Below are 16,383 nucleotides of genomic sequence, written 5' to 3'. Positions count from 1 at the left end.
CCATGGTGGCACCAGTGTCAAGTTGGGCTGGTTTGATAGTACCAAGTGGCTCCTGCAATCTGCCATCAAAAATTTGGCAGGCGAGGTTTGTTTTCCAGGGAAAAGCGCCGTTGTTTTGTTTGGGGGCCTGTGGCTGGGAGTGGCCGGATGGCTAATTAGAATCCACGATACGCAGCATGGTTCCCAGACCTGAGGTGGCACCAGTGCCAAGTCGGGCTGGTTTGATACTACCAAGTGCGTCCTGCAATCTGCCATCCAGAAGCGGGGCAGCTTACTTTTGTTTGCCAGGGAAACGGGCCGAGGTTTGTGGCTCAGGGCCTATGGCTGGGAGTGACCGGCTGGCTCCTGAAAAGCTACGATAGGCAGGATGGTGACCAGACCCATGGTGGCACCAGTGCCAAGTTGGGCTGGTTTGATAGTACCAAGTGGCTCCTGCAATCTGCCATCAAAAAGTTGGCAGGCGAGTTTGTTATCCAGGGAAAAGCGCCGTTGTTTGTGTTTGGGGGCCTGTGGCTGGGAGTGGCCGGCTGGCTCCTTAGAATCCACGATACGCAGGATGGTTCCCAGACCAGAGGTGGCACCAGTGCCAAGTCGGGCTGGTTTGATGGTGAAAAGTGGCTCCTGCAATCTGCCATCCAGAAGCGGGATAACTTACTTTTGTTTGCCAGGGAAACGGGCCAAGGTTTTTGTCTGGGGGCCTATGGCTAGGAGTGACCGGCTGGCTCCTGAAAAGCTACGATAGGCAGGATGGTGACCAGACCCATGGTGGCACCAGTGCCAAGTTGGGCTGGTTTGATAGTAGCAAGTGGCTCCTGCAATCTGCCATCAAAAAGTTGGCAGGCGAGTTTTGTTTTCCAGGGAAAAGCGCCGTTGTTTGTGTTTGGGGGCCTGTGGCTGGGAGTGGCCGGCTGGCTCCTTAGAATCCACGATACGCAGGATGGTTCCCAGACCAGAGGTGGCACCAGTGCCAAGTCGGGCTAGTTTGATGGTGCAAAGTGGCTCCTGCAATCTGCCATCCAGAAGCGGGGTAGCTTACTTTTGTTTGTCAGGGAAACGGGCCGAGTTTTGTGTCTGGGGGCCTATGGCTGCGAGTGACCGGCTGGCTCCTGAAAAGCTACGATAGGCAGGATGGTGACCAGACCCATGGTGGCACCAGTGCCAAGTTGGGCTGATTTGATAGTAGCAAGTGGCTCCTGCAATCTGCCATCAAAATGTTGGCAGGCGAGTTTTGTTTTCCAGGGAAAAGCGCCGTTGTTTGTGTTTGGGGGCCTGTGGCTGGGAGTGACCGGCTGGCTCCTTAGAATCCACGATACGCAGGATGGTTCCCAGACCCAAGGTGGCACCAGTGCCAAGTTGGGCTGGTTTGATAGTAGCAAGTGATTCCTGCAATCTGCCATCCAGAAGCGGGGCAGCTTACTTTTGTTTGCCAGGGAAACGGGCCGAGGTTTTTCTCTGGGGGCCTATGGCAGGGAGGGACCGGCTGGCTCCTGAAAAGCTACGATAGGCAGGATGGTGACCAGACCCATGGTGGCACCAGTGCCAAGTTGGGCTGGTTTGATAGTAGCAAGTGGCTCCTGCAATCTGCCATCAAAAAGTTGGCAGGCGAGTTTTGTTTTCCAGGGAAAAGCGCCGTTGTTTGTGTTTGGTGGCCTGTGGCTGGCAGTGACCGGCTGGCTCCTTAGAATCCACGATACGCAGGATGGTTCCCAGACTCAAGGTGGCACCAGTGCCAAGTTGGGCTGGTTTGATAGTACCAAGTGGTTCCTGCAATCTGCCATCCAGAAGCGGGGCAGCTTACTTTTGTTTGCCAGGGAAACGGGCCGAGGTTTTTCTCTGGGGGCCTATGGCTTGGAGTGACCGGCTAGGTCCTGAAAAGCTACGATAGGCAGGATGGTAACCAGATCCATGGTGGCACCAGTGCCAAGTAGGACTGGTTTGATAGTACCAAGTGGCTCCTGCAATCTGCCATCAAAATGTTGGCAGGCGAGTTTTGTTTTCCAGGGAAAAGCGCTGTGGTTTGTGTTTGGGGGCCTGTGGCTGGGAGTGGCCGGCTGGCTCCTTAGAATCCACGATACGCAGCATGGTTCCCAGACCTGAGGTGGCACCAGTGCCAAGTCGGGCTGGTTTGATGGTGAAAAGTGGCTCCTGCAATCTGCCATCCAGAAGCGGGATAACTTACTTTTGTTTGCCAGGGAAACGGGCCAAGGTTTTTGTCTGGGGGCCTATGGCTGGGAGTGACCGGCTGGCTCCTGAAAAGCTACGACAGGCAGGATGGTGACCAGACCCATGGTGGCACCAGTGTCAAGTTGGGCTGGTTTGATAGTACCAAGTGGCTCCGGCAATCTGCCATCAAAAAGTTGGCAGGCGAGTTTTGTTTTCCAGGGAAAAGCGCCGTTGTTTTTGTTTGGGGGCCTGTGGCTGGGAGTGGCCAGATGGCTAATTAGAATCCACGATACGCAGCATGGTTTCCAGACCTGAGGTGGCACCAGTGCCAAGTCGGGCTGGTTTGATACTACCAAGTGCGTCCTGCAATCTGCCATCAAGAAGCGGGGCAGCTGACTTTTGTTTGCCAGGGAAACGGGCCGAGGTTTGTGTCTCAGGGCCTATGGCTGGGAGTGACCGGCTGGCTCCTGAAAAGCTACGATAGGCAGGATGGTGACCAGACCCATGGTGGCACCAGTGTCAAGTTGGGCTGGTTTGATAGTACCAAGTGGCTCCTGCAATCTGCCATCAAAATTTGGCAGGCGAGGTTTGTTTTCCAGGGAAAAGCGCCGTTGTTTTGTTTGGGGGCCTGTGGCTGGGAGTGGCCAGATGGCTAATTAGAATCCACGATACGCAGCATGGTTCCCAGACCTGAGGTGGCACCAGTGCCAAGTCGGGCTGGTTTGATACTACCAAGTGCGTCCTGCAATCTGCCATCCAGAAGCGGGGCAGCTTACTTTTGTTTGCCAGGGAAACGGGCCGAGGTTTGTGGCTCAGGGCCTATGGCTGGGAGTGACCGGCTGGCTCCTGAAAAGCTACGATAGGCAGGATGGTGACCAGACCCATGGTGGCACCAGTGCCAAGTTGGGCTGGTTTGATAGTACCAAGTGGCTCCTGCAATCTGCCATCAAAAAGTTGGCAGGCGAGTTTGTTATCCAGGGAAAAGCGCCGTTGTTTGTGTTTGGGGGCCTGTGGCTGGGAGTGGCCGGCTGGCTCCTTAGAATCCACGATACGCAGGATGGTTCCCAGACCAGAGGTGGCACCAGTGCCAAGTCGGGCTGGTTTGATGGTGAAAAGTGGCTCCTGCAATCTGCCATCCAGAAGCGGGATAACTTACTTTTGTTTGCCAGGGAAACGGGCCAAGGTTTTTGTCTGGGGGCCTATGGCTAGGAGTGACCGGCTGGCTCCTGAAAAGCTACGATAGGCAGGATGGTGACCAGACCCATGGTGGCACCAGTGCCAAGTTGGGCTGGTTTGATAGTAGCAAGTGGCTCCTGCAATCTGCCATCAAAATGTTGGCAGGCGAGTTTTGTTTTCCAGGGAAAAGCGCCGTTGTTTGTGTTTGGGGGCCTGTGGCTGGGAGTGGCCGGCTGGCTCCTTAGAATCCACGATACGCAGGATGGTTCCCAGACCAGAGGTGGCACCAGTGCCAAGTCGGGCTAGTTTGATGGTGCAAAGTGGCTCCTGCAATCTGCCATCCAGAAGCGGGGTAGCTTACTTTTGTTTGTCAGGGAAACGGGCCGAGTTTTGTGTCTGGGGGCCTATGGCTGCGAGTGACCGGCTGGCTCCTGAAAAGCTACGATAGGCAGGATGGTGACCAGACCCATGGTGGCACCAGTGCCAAGTTGGGCTGATTTGATAGTAGCAAGTGGCTCCTGCAATCTGCCATCAAAAAGTTGGCAGGCGAGTTTTGTTTTCCAGGGAAAAGCGCCGTTGTTTGTGTTTGGGGGCCTGTGGCTGGGAGTGACCGGCTGGCTCCTTAGAATCCACGATACGCAGGATGGTTCCCAGACCCAAGTTGGCACCAGTGCCAAGTTGGGCTGGTTTGATAGTAGCAAGTGATTCCTGCAATCTGCCATCCAGAAGCGGGGCAGCTTACTTTTGTTTGCCAGGGAAACGGGCCGAGGTTTTTCTCTGGGGGCCTATGGCAGGGAGGGACCGGCTGGCTCCTGAAAAGCTACGATAGGCAGGATGGTGACCAGACCCATGGTGGCACCAGTGCCAAGTTGGGCTGGTTTGATAGTACCAAGTGGCTCCTGCAATCTGCCATCAAAAAGTTGGCAGGCGAGTTTTGTTTTCCAGGGAAAAGCGCCGTTGTTTGTGTTTGGTGGCCTGTGGCTGGCAGTGACCGGCTGGCTCCTTAGAATCCACGATACGCAGGATGGTTCCCAGACTCAAGGTGGCACCAGTGCCAAGTTGGGCTGGTTTGATAGTACCAAGTGGTTCCTGCAATCTGCCATCCAGAAGCGGGGCAGCTTACTTTTGTTTGCCAGGGAAACGGGCCGAGGTTTTTCTCTGGGGGCCTATGGCTTGGAGTGACCGGCTAGGTCCTGAAAAGCTACGATAGGCAGGATGGTAACCAGATCCATGGTGGCACCAGTGCCAAGTAGGGCTGGTTTGATAGTACCAAGTGGCTCCTGCAATCTGCCATCAAAATGTTGGCAGGCGAGTTTTGTTTTCCAGGGAAAAGCGCTGTGGTTTGTGTTTGGGGGCCTGTGGCTGGGAGTGGCCGGCTGGCTCCTTAGAATCCACGATACGCAGGATGGTTCCCAGACCTGAGGTGGCACCAGTGCCAAGTCGGGCTGGTTTGATGGTGAAAAGTGGCTCCTGCAAACTGCCATCCAGAAGCGGGATAACTTACTTTTGTTTGCCAGGGAAACGGGCCAAGGTTTTTGTCTGGGGGCCTATGGCTGGGAGTGACCGGCTGGCTCCTGAAAAGCTACGATAGGCAGGATGGTGACCAGACCCATGGTGGCACCAGTGTCAAGTTGGGCTGGTTTGATAGTACCAAGTGGCTCCGGCAATCTGCCATCAAAATTTGGCAGGCGAGGTTTGTTTTCCAGGGAAAAGCGCCGTTGTTTTTGTTTGGGGGCCTGTGGGTGGGAGTGGCCAGATGGCTAATTAGAATCCACGATACGCAGCATGGTTCCCAGACCTGAGGTGGCACCAGTGCCAAGTCGGGCTGGTTTGATACTACCAAGTGCGTCCTGCAATCTGCCATCCAGAAGCGGGGTAGCTTACTTTTGTTTGCCAGGGAAACGGGCCGAGGTTTGTGTCTGGGGGCCTATGGCTGGGAGTGACCGGCTGGCTCCTGAAAAGCTACGATAGGCAGGATGGTGACCAGACCCATGGTGGCACCAGTGCCAAGTTGGGCTGATTTGATAGTAGCAAGTGGCTCCTGCAATCTGCCATCAAAATGTTGGCAGGCGAGTTTTGTTTTCCAGGGAAAAGCGCCGTTGTTTGTGTTTGGTGGCCTGTGGCTGGGAGTGACCGGCTGGCTCCTTAGAATCCACGATACGCAGGATGGTTCCCAGACCCAAGGTGGCACCAGTGCCAAGTTGGGCTGGTTTGATAGTACCAAGTGGTTCCTGCAATCTGCCATCCAGAAGCGGGGCAGCTTACTTTTGTTTGCCAGGGAAACGGGCCGAGGTTTTTCTCTGGGGGCCTATGGCTTGGAGTGACCGGCTAGGTCCTGAAAAGCTACGATAGGCAGGATGGTGACCAGATCCATGGTGGCACCAGTGCCAAGTTGGGCTTGTTTGATAGTACCAAGTGGCTCCTGCAATCTGCCATCAAAAAGTTGGCAGGCGAGTTTTGTTTTCCAGGGAAAAGCGCTGTGGTTTGTGTTTGGGGGCCTGTGGCTGGGAGTGGCCAGCTGGCTCCTTAGAATCCACGATACGCAGCATGGTTCCCAGACCAGAGGTGGCACCAGTGCCAAGTCGGGCTGGTTTGATGGTGAAAAGTGGCTCCTGCAATCTGCCATCCAGAAGCGGGATAACTTACTTTTGTTTGCCAGGGAAACGGGCCAAGGTTTTTGTCTGGGGGCCTATGGCTGGGAGTGACCGGCTGGCTCCTGAAAAGCTACGATAGGCAGGATGGTGACCAGACCCATGGTGGCACCAGTGTCAAGTTGGGCTGGTTTGATAGTACCAAGTGGCTCCTGCAATCTGCCATCAAAATTTGGCAGGCGAGGTTTGTTTTCCAGGGAAAAGCGCCGTTGTTTTTGTTTGGGGGCCTGTGGGTGGGAGTGGCCAGATGGCTAATTAGAATCCACGATACGCAGCATGGTTCCCAGACCTGAGGTGGCACCAGTGCCAAGTCGGGCTGGTTTGATACTACCAAGTGCGTCCTGCAATCTGCCATCCAGAAGCGGGGCAGCTTACTTGTGTTTTCCAGGGAAACGGGCCGAGGTTTGTGTCTGGGGGCCTATGGCTGGGAGTGACCGGCTGGCTCCTGAAAAGCTACGATAGGCAGGATGGTGACCAGACCCATGGTGGCACCAGTGCCAAGTTGGGCTGGTTTGATAGTACCAAGTGGCTCCTGCAATCTGCCATCAAAAAGTTGGCAGGCGAGTTTGTTATCCAGGGAAAAGCGCCGTTGTTTGTGTTTGGGGGCCTGTGGCTGGGAGTGGCCGGCTGGCTCCTTAGAATCCACGATACGCAGGATGGTTCCCAGACCAGAGGTGGCACCAGTGCCAAGTCGGGCTGGTTTGATGGTGAAAACTGGCTCCTGCAATCTGCCATCCAGAAGCGGGATAACTTACTTTTGTTTGCCAGGGAAACGGGCCAAGGTTTTTGTCTGGGGGCCTATGGCTGGGAGTGACCGGCTGGCTCCTGAAAAGCTACGATAGGCAGGATGGTGACCAGACCCATGGTGGCACCAGTGCCAAGTTGGCCTGGTTTGATAGTAGCAAGTGGCTCCTGCAATCTGCCATCAAAAAGTTGGCAGGCGAGTTTTGTTTTCCAGGGAAAAGCGCCGTTGTTTGTGTTTGGGGGCCTGTGGCTGGGAGTGGCCGGCTGGCTCCTTAGAATCCACGATACGCAGGATGGTTCCCAGACCAGAGGTGGCACCAGTGCCAAGTCGGGCTAGTTTGATGGTGCAAAGTGGCTCCTGCAATCTGCCATGCAGAAGCGGGGTAGCTTACTTTTGTTTGCCAGGGAAAATGGCCGAGGTTTTTGTCTGGGGGCCTATGGCTGGGAGTGACCGGCTGGCTCCTGAAATGCTACGATAGGCAGGATGTTGACCAGACCCATGGTGGCACCAGTGCCAAGTTGGGCTGATTTGATAGTAGCAAGTGGCTCCTGCAATCTGCCATCAAAAAGTTGGCAGGCGAGTTTTGTTTTCCAGGGAAAAGCGCCGTTGTTTGTGTTTGGGGGCCTGTGGCTGGGAGTGACCGGCTGGCTCCTTAGAATCCACGATACGCAGGATGGTTCCCAGACCCAAGGTGGCACCAGTGCCAAGTTGGGCTGGTTTGATAGTACCAAGTGCGTCCTGCAATCTGCCATCCAGAAGCGGGGTAGCTTACTTTTTTTTGCCAGGGAAACGGGCCGAGGTTTTTGTCTCGGGGCCTATGGCTGAGGGTGACCGGCTGGCTCCTGAAAAGCTACCATAGGCAGGATGGTGACCAGACCCATGGTGACACCAGTGCCAAGTTGGGCTGGTTTGATAGTACCAAGTTGCTCCTGCAATCTGCCATCAAAAAGTTGGCAGGCGAGTTTTGTTTTCCAGGGAAAAGCGCCGTTGTTTGTGTTTGGGGGCCTGTGGCTGGGAGTGGCCGGCTGGCTCCTTAGAATCCACGATACGCAGCATGGTATCCAGACCCAAGGTGGCACCAGTGCCAAGTTGGGCTGGTTTGATAATACCAAGTGGTTCCTGCAAACTCCATCAAAAAGTTGGCAGGCGTGTTTTGTTTTCCAGGGAACAGCGCCGTTGATTTTGTTTGGGGGCCTGTGGCTGGGAGTGGCCGGCTGGCTCCTTAGAATCCACGATACGCAGGATGGTTCCCAGACCCAAGGTGGCACCAGTGCCAAGTCGGGCTGGTTTGATAGTACCAAGTGCCTCCTGCAATCTGCCATCCAGAAGCGGGGCAGCTGAGTTTTGTTTGCCAGAGAAAAAGGCTGTGGTTTTTGTTTGGGGGCCTGTGGCTGGCAGTGGCCGGCTGGCTCCTGAAAATCCACGATACGCAGCATGGTTCCCAGACCCAAGGTGGCACCAGTACAAAGTGGGGCTCGTTTGACAGTGTCAAGTGCCTCCTGCAATCTCCCATCCAGAAGCGGGGCAGCTGAGTTTTTTTTGCCAGGGAAACGGACCTTTGTTTTTGATTGGGGTCTGTGGCCGAGAGTGGTCGGCTGTCTCCTGACAATCCACAATACGCAGGATGGTTCCCAGACCAAAGGTGGCACCAGTGCCAAGTCGGGCTGGTTTGATAGTACCAAGTGCCTCCTGCAATCTGCCATCCAGAAGCAGGGCAGCTGAGTTTTGTTTGCCAGAGAAAAGGGCCGTGGGTTGTGTTTGGGGGCATATGGCTGGGAGTGGCCACCTGGCTCCTTAAAATGCACGATACGCCGCATGGTAACCAGACGCAAGGTGGCACCAGTGCCAATTCGGGCTGTTTTTGTAGTACCCAGTGGCTCCTGCAATTTGCCATCCAGAAGCGGGGCAGCTAAATTTTGTTTGCTAGAGAAAAGGGCTGTGGTTTGTGTTTGGGGGCCTATGGCCGAGAGTGGTAGCCTGGCCCCTGAAAATCAACGATAGGCAGGATGGTTCCCAGATCCAAGGTGGCACCAGTGCCAAGTAAGGCTGGTTGTATGGTTCAAAGTGACTCCTGCAATCTGCCATCCAGAAGCGGGACAGCTGAGTTTCTTTTTGCCAGAGAAAAGGTCCGTGGTTTCTTTTTGGGGCATACGGCTGGGAATTGCCGGCTGGCTCCTTAAAATGCTCGATACGCAGGATGGTTCCCAGAGCCAAGATGGCACCACTGCCAAGTTGGGCTCTTTTTGTAGTACCAAGTGCGTCCTGCAATTTGCCATCCAGAAGAGGGGCAGTTGAGTTTTGTTTGCCGGAGAAAAGGGCCGAGGTTTGTGTTTGGGAGCATATGGCTGGGAATGACCGGCTGGCCCCTGAAAATCCACGATACGCCGGATGGTTCCCAGATCCAAGGTGGTACCATTACCAAGTCGGGCTGGTTTGATAGTCCCAAGTGGCTCCTGCAAACTGCCATCCAGAAGCGGGGCAGCTGAGTTTTGTTTGCCAGGGAAATGGGCCGTTGTTTGTGTTTGGGGGCCTGTGGCTGGGAGTGTTCGGCTGGTTCCTGAATATGTACGATACGCAGGATTGTTCCCAGATCCAAGGTGGCAGCAGTGCCATGTTGTGCTGGTGTGATAGTCCCAAGTGGCTCCTGCAATCTGCCATCCAGAAGTGGGGCAGCTGATTTTTGTTTGCCAGAGAAAAGGTCCGTGGTTTGTGTTTGGGGGCATATGGCTGAGAGTGGCCGGCTGGCTAATTAGAATCCACGATACGCAGCATGGTTCCCAGACCTGAGGTGGCACCAGTGCCAAGTCGGTCTAGTTTGATGGTGCAAAGTGGCTCCTGCAATCTGCCATCCAGAAGCGGGGCAGCTTACTTTTGTTTGCCAGGGAAACGGGCCGAGGTTTGTGTCTGGGGGCCTATGGCTGGGAGTGACCGGCTGGCTCCTGAAAAGCTACGATAGGCAGGATGGTGACCAGACCCATGGTGGCACCAGTGCCAAGTTGGGCTGGTTTGATAGTAACAAGTGGCTCCTGCAATCTGCCATCAAAATGTTGGCAGGCGAATTTTGTTTTCCAGGGAAAAGCGCCGTTGTTTTTGTTTGGGGGCCTGTGGCTGGGAGAGGCCGGCTGGCTGCTTAGAATCCACGATACGCAGGATGGTTCCCAGACCAGAGATGGCACCAGTGCCAAGTCGGGCTGGTTTGATACTACCAAGTGGTTCCTGCAATCTGCCATCCAGAAGCGGGGCAGCTTACTTTTGTTTGCCAGGGAAACGGGCCGAGGTTTGTGTCTGGGGGCCTATGGCTGGGAGTGACCGGCTGGCTCCTGAAAAGCTACGATAGGCAGGATGGTGACCAGACCCATGGTGGCACCACTGCCAAGTTGGGCTGGTTTGATAGTACCAAGTGGCTCCTGCAATCTGCCATCAAAAAGTTGGCAGGCGAGTTTTGTTTTCCAGGGAAAAGCGCCGTTGTTTGTGTCTGGGGGCCTGTGGCTGGAGTGGCCGTCTGGTTCCTTAGACTCCACGATACGCAGCATGGTTCCCAGACCTGAGGTGGCACCAGTGCCAAGTCGGGCTAGTTTGATGGTGCAAGGTGGCTCCTGCAATCTGCCATCCAGAAGCGGGGTAGCTTACTTTTGTTTTCCAGGGAAAAGGGCCGAGGTTTTTCTCTGGGGGCCTATGGCTGGGAGTGACCGGCTGGCGCCTGAACAGCTACGATAGGCAGGATGGTGACCAGACCCATGGTGGCACCAGTGCCATGTTGGGCTGATTTGATAGTAGCAAGTGGCTCCTGCAATCTGCCATCAAAATGTTGGCAGGCGAGTTTTGTTTTCCAGGGAAAAGCGCCGTTGTTTGTGTTTGGGGGCCTGTGGCTGGGAGTGGCCGGCTGGCTGCTTAGAATCCACGATACGCAGGATGGTTCCCAGACCTGAGGTGGCACCAGTGCCAAGTCGGGCTTGTTTGATAGTGCCAAGTGCATCCTGCAATCTGCCATCCAGAAGCGGGGCAGCTTAATTTTGTTTGCCAGGGAAACGGGCCGAGGTTTGTGTTTGGGGGCCTGTGGCTGGGAGTTGCCGACTGGCTCCTTAGAACCCATGATACGCAGGATGGTTCCCAGACCAGAGGTGGCACCAGTGCCAAGTTGGGCTGGTTTGATAGTACCAAGTGGCTTCTGCAATCTGCCATCCAGAAGCGGGGCAGCTTACTTTTGTTTGCCAGGTAAACGGGCCGTTGTTTGTGTTTGGGGGCCTGTGGCTGGGAGTTGCCGACTGGCTCCTTAGAATCCACGATACGCGGGATGGTTCCCAGACCAGAGGTGGCACCAGTGCCTAGTCGGGCTGGTTTGATAGTACCAAGTGGCTCCTGCAATCTGCCATCCAGAAGCGGGGCAGCTTACTTTTGTTTTCCAGGGAAAAGCGCCATTGTTTTTGTTTGGGGGCCTGTGGGTGGGAGTGGCCGGATGGCTCCTTAGAATCCATGATACGCAGGATGGTTCCCAGACTAGAGGTGGCACCAGTGCCAAGTCGGGCTGGTTTGATAGTACCAAGTGGCTCCTGCAATCTGCCATCCAGAAGCGGGGCAGCTTACTTTTGTTTGCCAGGGAAACGGGCCGAGGTTTGTGTCTCAGGGCCTATGGCTGGGAGTGACCGGCTGGCTCCTGAAAAGTTACGATAGGCAGGATGGTGACCAGACCCATGGTGGCACCAGTGCCAAGTCGGGCTGATTTGATAGTACCAAGTGGCTCCTGCAATCTGCCATGAAAAAGTTGGCAGGCGAGTTTTGTTTTCCAGGGAAAAGCGCCGTTGTTTGTGTTTGGGGGCCTGTGGCTGGGAGTGGCCGGCTGGCTCCTTAGAATCCATGATACGCAGCATGGTATCCAGACCCAAGGTGGCACCAGTGCCAAGTTGGGCTGGTTTGATAATACCAAGTGGTTCCTGCAAACTCCATCAAAAAGTTGGCAGGCGTGTTTTTTTTTCCAGGGAACAGCGCCGTTGATTTTGTTTGGGGGCCTGTGGCTGGGAGTGGCCGGCTGGCTCCTTAGAATCCACGATACGCAGGATGGTTCCCAGACCCAAGGTGGCACCAGTGCCAAGTCGGGCTGGTTTGATTACACCAAGTGGCTCCTGCAATCTGCCATCCAGAAGTGAGGCAGCTAAGTTTTGTTTGCGAGAAAAAAGGGCCGTGGTTTTTGTTGGGGGCCTGTGGCTGGGAGTAGCCGGCTGGCTCCTTAAAATCCACGATAGGCAGGATGGTTCCCAGACCCAAGGTGGCACCAGTGCCAAGTCGGGCTGGTTTGGTAGTACCAAGTGGCTCCTGCAATCTGCCATCCAGAAGCGGGGCAGCTGAGTTTTGTTTGCCAGAGAAAAAGGCTGTGGTTTTTGTTTGGGGGCCTGTGGCTGGCAGTGGCCGGCTGGCTCCTGAAAATCCACGATACGCAGCATGGTTCCCAGACCCAAGGTGGCACCAGTACAAAGTGGGGCTCGTTTGACAGTGTCAAGTGCCTCCTGCAATCTCCCATCCAGAAGCGGGGCAGCTGAGTTTTTTTTGCCAGGGAAACGGACCTTTGTTTTTGATTGGGGTCTGTGGCCGAGAGTGGTCGGCTGTCTCCTGACAATCCACAATACGCAGGATGGTTCCCAGACCAAAGGTGGCACCAGTGCCAAGTCGGGCTGGTTTGATAGTACCAAGTGCCTCCTGCAATCTGCCATCCAGAAGCAGGGCAGCTGAGTTTTGTTTGCCAGAGAAAAGGGCCGTGGGTTGTGTTTGGGGGCATATGGCTGGGAGTGGCCACCTGGCTCCTTAAAATGCACGATACGCCGCATGGTAACCAGACGCAAGGTGGCACCAGTGCCAAATCGGGCTGTTTTTGTAGTACCCAGTGGCTCCTGCAATTTGCCATCCAGAAGCGGGGCAGCTAAATTTTGTTTGCTAGAGAAAAGGGCTGTGGTTTGTGTTTGGGGGCCTATGGCCGAGAGTGGTAGGCTGGCCCCTGAAAATCAACGATAGGCAGGATGGTTCCCAGATCCAAGGTGGCACCAGTGCCAAGTAAGGCTGGTTGTATGGTTCAAAGTGACTCCTGCAATCTGCCATCCAGAAGCGGGACAGCTGAGTTTTTTTTGCCAGAGAAAAGGTCCGTGGTTTCTTTTTGGGGCATACGGCTGGGAATTGCCGGCTGGCTCCTTAAAATGCTCGATACGCAGGATGGTTCCCAGAGCCAAGGTGGCACCACTGCCAAGTCGGGCTCTTTTTGTAGTACCAAGTGCGTCCTGCAATTTGCCATCCAGAAGAGGGGCAGTTGAGTTTTGTTTGCCAGAGAAAAGGGCCGAGGTTTGTGTTTGGGAGCATATGGCTGGGAATGACCGGCTGGCCCCTGAAAATCCACGATACGCCGGATGGTTCCCAGATCCAAGGTGGTACCATTACCAAGTCGGGCTGGTTTGATAGTCCCAAGTGGCTCCTGCAAACTGCCATCCAGAAGCGGGGCAGCTGAGTTTTGTTTGCCAGGGAAATGGGCCGTTGTTTGTGTTTGGGGGCCTGTGGCTGGGAGTGTTCGGCTGGTTCCTGAATATGTACGATACGCAGGATTGTTCCCAGATCCAAGGTGGCAGCAGTGCCATGTTGTGCTGGTGTGATAGTCCCAAGTGGCTCCTGCAATCTGCCATCCAGAAGTGGGGCAGCTGATTTTTGTTTGCCAGAGAAAAGGTCCGTGGTTTGTGTTTGGGGGCATATGGCTGAGAGTGGCCGGCTGGCTAATTAGAATCCACGATACGCAGCATGGTTCCCAGACCAGAGATGGCACCAGTGCCAAGTCGGGCTGGTTTGATACTACCAAGTGGTTCCTGCAATCTGCCATCCAGAAGCGGGGCAGCTTATTTTGTTTGCCAGGGAAACGGGCCGAGGTTTGTGTCTGGGGGCCTATGGCTGGGAGTGACCGGCTGGCTCCTGAAAAGCTACGATAGGCAGGATGGTGACCAGACCCATGGTGGCACCACTGCCAAGTTGGGCTGGTTCGATAGTACCAAGTGGCTCCTGCAATCTGCCATCAAAAAGTTGGCAGGCGAGTTTTGTTTTCCAGGGAAAAGCGCCGTTGTTTGTGTTTGGGGGCCTGTGGCTGGGAGTGGCCGGCTGGCTGCTTAGAATCCACGTTACGCAGGATGGTTCCCAGACCAGAGGTGGCACCAGTGCCAAGTCGGGCTGGTGTGATAGTACCAAGTGCGTCCTGCAATCTGCCATCCAGAAGCGGGGTAGCTTACTTTTTTTTGCCAGGGAAACGGGCCGAGGTTTGTGTTTGGGGGCCTGTGGCTGGGAGTTGCCGACTGGCTCCTTAGAACCCATGATATGCAGGATGGTTCCCAGACCAGAGGTGGCACCAGTGCCAAGTCGGGCTGGTTTGATAGTACCAAGTGCGTCCTGCAATCTGCCATCCAGAAGCGGGGCAGCTTACTTTTGTTTGCCAGGGAAACGGGCCGAGGTTTGTGTCTCAGGGCCTATGGCTGGGAGTGACCGGCTGGCTCCTGAAAAGTTACGATAGGCAGGATGGTGACCAGACCCATGGTGGCACCAGTGCCAAGTCGGGCTGGTTTGATAGTACCAAGTGGCTCCTGCAATCTGCCATGAAAAAGTTGGCAGGCGAGTTTTGTTTTCCAGGGAAAAGCGCCGTTGTTTGTGTTTGGGGGCCTGTGGCTGGGAGTGGCCGGCTGGCTCCTTAGAATCCACGATACGCAGCATGGTATCCAGACCCAAGGTGGCACCAGTGCCAAGTTGGGCTGGTTTGATAATACCAAGTGGTTCCTGCAAACTCCATCAAAAAGTTGGCAGGCGTGTTTTGTTTTCCAGGGAACAGCGCCGTTGATTTTGTTTGGGGGCCTGTGGCTGGGAGTGGCCGGCTGGCTCCTTAGAATCCACGATACGCAGGATGGTTCCCAGACCCAAGGTGGCACCAGTGCCAAGTCGGGCTGGTTTGATTACACCAAGTGGCTCCTGCAATCTGCCATCCAGAAGTGAGGCAGCTAAGTTTTGTTTGCGAGAAAAAAGGGCCGTGGTTTTTGTTGGGGGCCTGTGGCTGGGAGTAGCCGGCTGGCTCCTTAAAATCCACGATAGGCAGGATGGTTCCCAGACCCAAGGTGGCACCAGTGCCAAGTCGGGCTGGTTTGATAGTACCAAGTGCCTCCTGCAATCTGCCATCCAGAAGCGGGGCAGCTGAGTTTTGTTTGCCAGAGAAAAAGGCTGTGGTTTTTGTTTGGGGGCCTGTGGCTGGCAGTGGCCGGCTGGCTCCTGAAAATCCACGATACGCAGCATGGTTCCCAGACCCAAGGTGGCACCAGTACAAAGTGGGGCTCGTTTGACAGTGTCAAGTGCCTCCTGCAATCTCCCATCCAGAAGCGGGGCAGCTGAGTTTTTTTTGCCAGGGAAACGGACCTTTGTTTTTGATTGGGGTCTGTGGCCGAGAGTGGTCGGCTGTCTCCTGACAATCCACAATACGCAGGATGGTTCCCAGACCAAAGGTGGCACCAGTGCCAAGTCGGGCTGGTTTGATAGTACCAAGTGCCTCCTGCAATCTGCCATCCAGAAGCAGGGCAGCTGAGTTTTGTTTGCCAGAGAAAAGGGCCGTGGGTTGTGTTTGGGGGCATATGGCTGGGAGTGGCCACCTGGCTCCTTAAAATGCACGATACGCCGCATGGTAACCAGACGCAAGGTGGCACCAGTGCCAAGTCGGGCTGTTTTTGTAGTACCCAGTGGCTCCTGCAATTTGCCATCCAGAAGCGGGGCAGCTAAATTTTGTTTGCTAGAGAAAAGGGCTGTGGTTTGTGTTTGGGGGCCTATGGCCGAGAGTGGTAGCCTGGCCCCTGAAAATCAACGATAGGCAGGATGGTTCCCAGATCCAAGGTGGCACCAGTGCCAAGTAAGGCTGGTTGTATGGTTCAAAGTGACTCCTGCAATCTGCCATCCAGAAGCGGGACAGCTGAGTTTCTTTTTGCCAGAGAAAAGGTCCGTGGTTTCTTTTTGGGGCATACGGCTGGGAATTGCCGGCTGGCTCCTTAAAATGCTCGATACGCAGGATGGTTCCCAGAGCCAAGATGGCACCACTGCCAAGTCGGGCTCTTTTTGTAGTACCAAGTGCGTCCTGCAATTTGCCATCCAGAAGAGGGGCAGTTGAGTTTTGTTTGCCAGAGAAAAGGGCCGAGGTTTGTGTTTGGGAGCATATGGCTGGGAATGACCGGCTGGCCCCTGAAAATCCACGATACGCCGGATGGTTCCCAGATCCAAGGTGGTACCATTACCAAGTCGGGCTGGTTTGATAGTCCCAAGTGGCTCCTGCAAACTGCCATCCAGAAGCGGGGCAGCTGAGTTTTGTTTGCCAGGGAAATGGGCCGTTGTTTGTGTTTGGGGGCCTGTGGCTGGGAGTGTTCGGCTGGTTCCTGAATATGTACGATACGCAGGATTGTTCCCAGATCCAAGGTGGCAGCAGTGCCATGTTGTGCTGGTGTGATAGTCCCAAGTGGCTCCTGCAATCTGCCATCCAGAAGTGGGGCAGCTGATTTTTGTTTGCCAGAGAAAAGGTCCGTGGTTTGTGTTTGGGGGCATATGGCTGAGAGTGGCCGGCTGGCTAATTAGAATCCACGATACGCAGCATGGTTCCCAGACCTGAGG

Source organism: Melospiza melodia, chromosome 6 (genome assembly GCF_035770615.1).
Source record: "Melospiza melodia melodia isolate bMelMel2 chromosome 6, bMelMel2.pri, whole genome shotgun sequence".
Classification (NCBI taxonomy): domain Eukaryota; kingdom Metazoa; phylum Chordata; class Aves; order Passeriformes; family Passerellidae; genus Melospiza; species Melospiza melodia.
This window is presented reverse-complemented; position numbering follows the sequence as displayed.